At 45.3% G+C, this 8223-nt stretch overlaps 1 protein-coding gene across 2 annotated transcripts in view; it reads left to right on the top strand.

Moving 5' to 3' along the window:
- Positions 1 to 210: 210 nt before the first annotated feature.
- Positions 211 to 8223, top strand: part of LOC134966630 (membrane-spanning 4-domains subfamily A member 4A-like) — a 56266-nt gene continuing 48253 nt past the window's right edge. For both annotated transcript variants that reach the window (XM_063943527.1, XM_063943526.1), the window contains exon 1: positions 211 to 324. The gene's annotated coding sequence lies outside the window, so the exon portion shown is untranslated. The remainder of the gene's footprint in view (positions 325 to 8223) is intronic.

Here is an 8223-nt window from a genome sequence, read left to right as displayed (position 1 = left end):
TGCAGACCGCCGACAATCGCTCAACTATCGGGTTTGCGTGCAGTGCTGAATTGGGCCCTAAATCAGGTCCAATGTCCAAGTATGCTTCCGTACTAAATAGATTACACAATATTTCATGGGACAGCTTGTAACAATGTGGTTTCTGGATGCAGCCCAGAGAAATTCATGAGAATGGGGCTCCTCCCTGTAGCAGGCGTCATGACATTCTTCTATCTCTGTAAACAGCCACAAACATTCAGTGATCAGCCTGACAGAGGATGTGATAGTGTATTCTGCTCTGTGACACTCAGAGGGAATCAGGTACCATCTATATACTGGAATACGGTAAGATCTCATGTATGGGGAGAGATGGCTGCCAGAATGTGAAAATAACTTTCAGGGAAACTTGGTATCTGAACTTGTGCATCTTAAGGGGGTAAACACGGAGAGATCCGTGCTTAAATTTGATCAATTAAATGACTAGATTGCTTAGAAAGTAAGCACGGATCTCTCCGTGTGTATGCCCATAGCGATGCGCGTCCCAGCGCGTCGCTGTCGCTGAGATTTGGCATGAATGCAGGCACAATCTAGTTAGATTGCACATTTCACCACTGGGTGAAATTACCGCGAACCCCCCCCCCCCCGCTCAGCACACATTGCGCTGAGTGGGGGGGAGAGATGTGTGCTGAGCGTTCAGTGCTAGATCGCTCAGCACACATCTCCTCCGTGTGTATGGGGCCTTAGTCCGACCAGTGCAATGCTCTGACAGGGGGCTTGATCCAGTGATGTGCGCAGGGGCTCTGCAGAGATATGCTAACATAGCAGCCACCGGGGGCTGTATGGAGGCGCTCGCAATCTGTGTTTGTGTACAACAATCAGACGCACGTCAGGCAAACATCTGTGTAGTCCCATAGACGCACGCCATGGCTGCAGGAAGCAAGACGCCGCAGCTATTGTAAGCGCATAGAGGATCACAGTCGCAAGCAGTAACGCACTCCCAAAAACGGTTGCGACGCGTCTGCTTTTTTGCTGCCACTCCCCTGTTACTTCCCCCAAACGGTCCCTGACTGCCAATCACTTTGTGAATAAACCCATTACCAATGTCGCAGGACCACTGCGGAATTTGCGCACTGCGACTAAGACATATGTGCAGACCACAGATAATTACTCAAATGTGACAGAATCGGGTTTGCGTCCATCTCTGTGTCGGGCTCAGCGTCACTACAACATGAATTGAATCACCATGGTTTATGTATCCTGTATTCTGCTCTTTAATCAATATTCCATTATAACGCCAAGAAGATAGAAATTGGTGGTAAAAAGTGCAGGACTTAGTAGAAATAGTGGGACTGTCTTTTTTGTGCTGATAGTCAATACTGAAAAATAGGGACAATTACACAGTCAAACTTTTTCAGGGACAATAAATTCCAGCCCAGTCCTTGGGGATTAGGGACAGTGGGAACTGTGGAAATAGAGGTTACATGAACCTACGATAACAAAAATGCTTCATGGGGGTAATTCCAAGTTGATCGCAGCAGGATTTTTGTTAGCAATTGGGCAAAACCATGTGCACTGCAGGGGAGGCAGATATAACATGTGCAGAGAGAGTTAGATTTGGGTGGGGTGTGTTCAATCTGCAATCTAATTTGCAGTGTAAAAATAAAGCAGCTAGTATTTACCCTGCACAGAAATAAAATAACCCACCCAAATCTAACTCTTTCTGCACATGTTATATCTGCCTCCCCTGTAGTGCACATGGTTTTGCCCAATTGCTATAAAAAATCCTGCTGCGATCAACTTGGAATTACCCCCCATGTACAGTGATTTCTCTTCCAGCATCAGTACAAGTGACTGTGGGATACGGTCGTTAGGTCGACAGTCATTAGGTCGACCACTGAAGGTAGACATTAGCATTAGGTCGACATGCGATAGGTCGACATGTACTAGGTCAACAGGTCAAAAGGTCAACATGAGTTTTTCACATTTTTTTGGATTTTTTTCATCCTTAACGATCCATGTGGACTACGACTGGAACGGTAACCTGTGCCGAGCGAAGCGGCAGAGGAGTGAGGCACCCTGCCCGAAGCATGGCGAGCGAAGGGAGCAATGCAAGAGGACACGGTGCACTAATTGGTGTTCCCGGTCACTTTACGCAGAAAACGACACCAAAAACACTCCAAAAACTCATGTCGACCTTTTTACCTGTTGACCTAATGCTCATGTCGACCTAAAGCCACTGTCGGCCATCAGTGGTCAACCTAATGACTGTCGACCTAAGTTGGGTCGACCCAACGACCCATACCCTTACCAGGTACAGTCACATACTGTATCAAACGTGTGTGTTTACGAAAACGAGTTGCTATTGTAAATTAAAGGGGTGTGGATCATAGGGTCGACAGTAAAGAGGTCGACCACTATTGGTCAACAGTGACTAGGTCGACACCTGAAATAGGTCAACGCGGTCATTAGGGCGACATGGACAAAGATCGACATGAGTTTTGTATTATTATTTGTTTGGTGTTGTTTTCTTCATAAAGTGACCAGGAACCCCAATTAGTGCACCGTATCCCCTCGCATGGCTCGCACGGGCAAGGTTACCGTTCCCCAATTGTAGTCCACGTGGATCGTGAAGTATGAAAAAGTTAAAAAATAAAAATAAAAACTGAACAACTCATGTCGACCTTTTCATGCGTCGACATTTACCATGTCGATCTACTGACCATGTCGACCTAATGCATGGCCACCAATTGTGGTCGACCTAATGAGTGTCGACCTAAGTGCTGTTGACCTAAAGACCGGATACCAAATGAAAGAATAAAGTACAGTGAAAAGTGTGGAGAAGTGAGCCAGTGGAGAAGTTGCCCATGGCAACCAATCAGCATTGAGGTAACATTTACAATTTGCATACTATACAATTGTACGGAGCAGTTGATTGGTTGCCATGGGCAACTTCTCCACTGGCTCACTTCTCCACTCTTTTCACTGCTTCATGAATAGACCAGTCATCTATAGACAGCGGTGAGCAACTGTATAGGTATAAGCAATATTCATAAGAATATGAGGCACAACGTTCTTATGCTTACGAGGTGCCCCAATACCTAATTAAGTAATAGGGTGAATATTGCCTGCAAATGTGAAAAGTCCTTTTTAAGAATTGGTTTTCCATATTTATTAAATGAATCTGTTGCTCCTGATACAAAAATTGGAAAATTAGATTTAATTTGCATTAGTTTGCATGTAAGAAATCAGCTGTGTCAGCAGGAAATAGTTATTTCGTAAGTCACATAAATCTGTTCCCAGCAGAGAGCTCTAGAATGCGGTCTGGAGTCTTTTCCGGACAACAATATTTGAAAACAGATTTTTGAAATGCAGGAGAACCGGTCACTTGTTCAGTATTGGACACATAAACCAGTTACCTATTGGCATTTATAGTAAATGCTGCACCTGACTTGGGACTGACTGGGGATTACAAAAATGTGTAGATGTATCATTATAAGCCGCTGGAGCACAGTATAATGGGGGTAATTCAGACCTGATCGCTAGGCTGCGTTTTCATACAGCGGGCGATCAGGTCTAAACTGCGTATGCGTATGCATTGCAATGCGCAATCGCATCGCACAGGTACAAAGCGGATCGCCGCCCAGCGATGGGTATGTGCGACAGATCCATTCGCATGGGCATTCACAAGGAGATTGACAAGAAGAAGGCGTTTGTGGGTGGCAACTGACCGTTTTCTGGGAGTGTTTGGAAAAACGCAGGCGTGTCCAGTCCACGCGTTTGCAGGTAGCAGTGGCAAACGCAGGATTATCACGGGGGGGGGGGTGTTCCGTATATAAATGCCAGAGAAGTGACAGCCATATACACACGCACATTAGCATACTTACAAACACACACACATATCATACATACATACATACACACACACACACACACACAATATAAATGCACACAGCATATATACACAGTATACATGCAAACACACACACACACACACACACACTATACATGCTGTAGAAACAGTATACATACATGCATACACATCATACATACACACACAGTATACATGCACACACACACACACACACACACACACACACGTATACACACAATACAACTATACATGCACACATACATACATACATACATACATACATAGTATACATGGACACATACACACAGTATACATGCATACATACACACAGCATACATAAACACACACACACACTATACATACTGTAGAAACAGTATACATACATGCATACACATCATACATACACATCATACATACACACACACACACACACACACAGTATACATGCACACACACACACACACACACACACACACACGCATACACACAATACAACTATACATGCACACATACATACATACATACATACATAGTATACATGGACACATACACACAGTATACATGCATACATACACACAGCATACATACACACACAAACGCGCACACACACAGTATACAGTCATACATACACAGTACACTGTACATGCACATGCACGCAGCATACACACACAGTATACATGCACGTAGCATACATACAGTACATACATACACATTGTAAACATGCATACACACAAACAGTATACATGAGCAGGGGCAAACGCAGGATTTAGTCAGGGGGGTTTCCGTGGGGTTTACTACGGAATACCGGCGCTCGGGATCCCGGCACTGGGATCCCGACCACCGGTATGCCGGCAGCGGAGTGAGCGCAAAAGAGCCCCTTGCGGGCTCGCTGTACTCGTCACGCTGTGGACACGGTGGTGCGATACGTGCGCCACGCTATTTATTCTCCCTCCAGGGGTATACTGAGCACCGGGATCCGACAGCCGGCATATCAAGTGCCACCCGTTTCTGTGTGTTTATGTACGTATATATGTATACTGTATGTATGTATGTATATATATTATATATATATATATATACACTGCTCAAAAAAATAAAGGGAACACTTAAACAACACAATGTAACTCCAAGTCAATCACACTTCTGTGAAATCAAACTGTCCACTTAGGAAGCAACACTGATTGACAATCAATTTCACATGCTGTTGTGCAAATGGAATAGACAACAGGTGGAAATTATAGGCAATTAGCAAGACACCCCCAATAAAGGAGTTGTTCTGCAGGTGGTGACCACAGACCACTTCTCAGCTCCTATGCTTTCTGGCTGATGTTTTGGTCACTTTTGAAAGCTGGCGGGGCTTTCACTCTAGTGGTAGCATGAGACGGAGTCTACAACCCACACAAGTGGCTCAGGTAGTGCAGCTCATCCAGGATGGCACATCAATGCAAGCTGTGGCAAGAAGGTTTGCTGTGTCTGTCAGCATAGTGTCCAGAGCATGGAGGCGCTACCAGGAGACAGGCCAGTACATCAGGAGACGTGGAGGAGGCCGTAGGAGGGCAACAACCCAGCAGCAGGACCGCTACCTCCGCCTTTGTGCAAGGAGGAACAGGAGGAGCACTGCCAGAGCCCTGCAAAATGACCTCCAGCAAGCCACAAATGTGCATGCGTCTACTCAAACGATCAGAAACAGACTCCATGAGGGTGGTATGAGGGCCCGACTTCCACAGGTGGGGGTTGTGCTTACAGCCCAACACCGTGCAGGACGTTTGGCATTTGCCAGAGAACACCAAGATTGGCAAATTCGCCACTGGCGCCCTGTGCTCTTCACAGATGAAAGCAGGTTCTCACTGAGCACATGTGACAGACGTGACAGAGTCTGGAGACGCCAAGGAGAACGTTCTGCTGTCTGCAACATCCTCCAGCATGACCGGTTTGGCAGTGGGTCAGTAATGGTGTGGGGTGGCATTTCTTTGGGAGGCCGCACAGCCCTCCATGTGCTCGCCAGAGGTAGCCTGACTGCCATTAGGTACCGAGATGAGATCCTCAGACCCCTTGGTTGACCATATGCTAGTGCGGTTGGCCCTGGGTTCCTCCTAATGCAAAACACCACCTAGATATCATTTTGTTAAATATAATATTTTAATATAGTATTACAAATACTTTTCAAAGTAATAAAAAAAAAATAATAGTTTCTGAGCGGTTTCGTGGGGGAAAAAAATCATCAGTTAAGTGGTTAATGTGTGTGGATTGTTGCTTGTGTGCAGTAGTGTTATTATTGCTAGTGTTGAGCATACTATAATAGACCTCACATTTTGCAATACTAGTATTTAGAGTTGTGGATACAGCTATATGTGTGGTTTTCTTTACGTATGTTTATTATTGTGGATCATGGTTCCTTAATGTAATGTATGTGGAGTTTAAGTGGTTTGTGTAGTGGTATTAGTAGTATATATTGTATATTCAGAGTTTACTTCTGTAAACTGTAGAGAAGTTAGTGGATGCCTGTGGTTTAGTGATGTATGTGCGTGTGATGCTGCTGCTACTACTCCATAAGTACGACGCTTAGCTATGATGTCATATCCAAGCACCACACCTACAGTCCAAGGAGTGTGGATTAACATCGATGCCATGAGACCAATAAAGGGAACCATCGATGGCTTGCACCCATTAATGGACATCCCTCCTGTGGGGAATAGGAGACAGTGGGCAAATCACTGAAAGGGGCGAGGCTTAGCTTTGTGACTGGGGGTTGCTAAGCTCCATTCCCCTGCACAGAGGGAAAAGAAAAAAACATTGCTGCTTCTCAGCCATTGATGAACCATCATTAGCCAACCATCAATGGGTATTAACCATTGATTGTCAATGTACATTCCTTCCAAAGAGGAAAAGACAACCTCACTTTCGCCAATGCTAAAGTAATCAGCAAAGTGCAATACAAGATAGGGGGCATCATTTCCAACAGGAGGGGCACTGCCTAGGATGCCACTAAGGTCCACACTGGCCTCTCATATCTGGGGGTTACATTGTATAATCATCATTTTATGGATTTGAATGTCATCATCACCACCAATTATTTGGGGGCCTGAATAGCTTTCAGAAAGAGACTGCATAGCCACCAGAGATTTGGGTAATATGGGTAATATTTGCATTGTATAGCCAATGGCTAATGGGGTCTATATTACATAGTGGACACTAAGATATTTTCTGCTCTGTGTAATCTGGTCATTAACATGCTCTCTGTATTGTATGGTGGTCACTAACACCCCTTCCAGACCGCATGAGGCGGGTCGCACACGGGAGCTCCCAGTGTGCGACCCACCTCAGGCGCCCCACTGCTGCTGACTGCAACCTGGCATATTGCCGGGTTGGTGACGTCAGTGGTAACGCGGCGGGGGCGGTGCTTGGAGATCACATGATCTCCAAGCACCTCCCGTACACAGAGTGTGAATGGGAAACGGGTCGAATTGACCCAGCTCCCGTTCACACCGCACAGTGAGCCGGGTTGAAGATGTGTTCAACCCTGCTCACGACCAGGTATTTCAACCCTTGCACCTTTCAGACCGCACCTGAACATGGGTTATGCGCACTCAAGTGCCCATAACCCGTGTTCATAGATGGCAGTCTAAAAGGGGTATAAGATGCCTTCTGTATAGTCTCTAAAGCAGCCTCGCTCCTCAAAGCACACTAACAGTCCAGGTTCTAGGCATATTAATTTTTTAGCACATTGTTAATGCATTTCTTTGCAGACCTCATAACAATATTTCTCTTAGTAATAATTCGGGCATGTGTAGTGACTGGCCTCTTAGTAAACTGAAGAGAAGGCGTATTCTTATAACTTTTTTTATTTTACCCCATTCCGACAGCCAAGATAGGCTAAACAGCATGCAGTATATCAGCACCATGCCTTTTGTGATGTACGGATTTCCAAACTAAATCACACGGTTTGTATACTTGCCATTTAAAAAATTAGGGATGGGGGTTTCATCAATACATGATATTGCTGTCTATGAAATTTTATATTGAACTAATGAACTTGCCACAATATCTGCCCGGTATCCGATCTCTAGGTCAACAAGACTTAGGTCGACAGGGTCTAGGGCGACCACTATTGGTCGACAGTAAGTAGGTCGACATGGTTTCTAGGTCGACAGGGACTCTAGGTCGACATGACAAAATGTTGACATGAGTCTTTCACATTTTTCTTTATTTTTTGAACTTTTTCATACTTTACAATCCACGTGGACTACAGTTGGGAACGGTAACCTGTGGCTAGCGCAGCGAGGCACCTTGCCCAAAGCATGGTGAGCAAAGCGAGCCATGCGAGGGGACACGGTGCACTAATTGGGGTTCCCGACCACTTTACGGAGAAAACG

This window comes from Pseudophryne corroboree, chromosome 10, assembly GCF_028390025.1.
Source record: "Pseudophryne corroboree isolate aPseCor3 chromosome 10, aPseCor3.hap2, whole genome shotgun sequence".
In the NCBI taxonomy this organism is placed as follows: domain Eukaryota; kingdom Metazoa; phylum Chordata; class Amphibia; order Anura; family Myobatrachidae; genus Pseudophryne; species Pseudophryne corroboree.
Note: the sequence above shows the minus strand (reverse complement) of the source record. Positions and strands in the feature narration are given on the sequence as shown.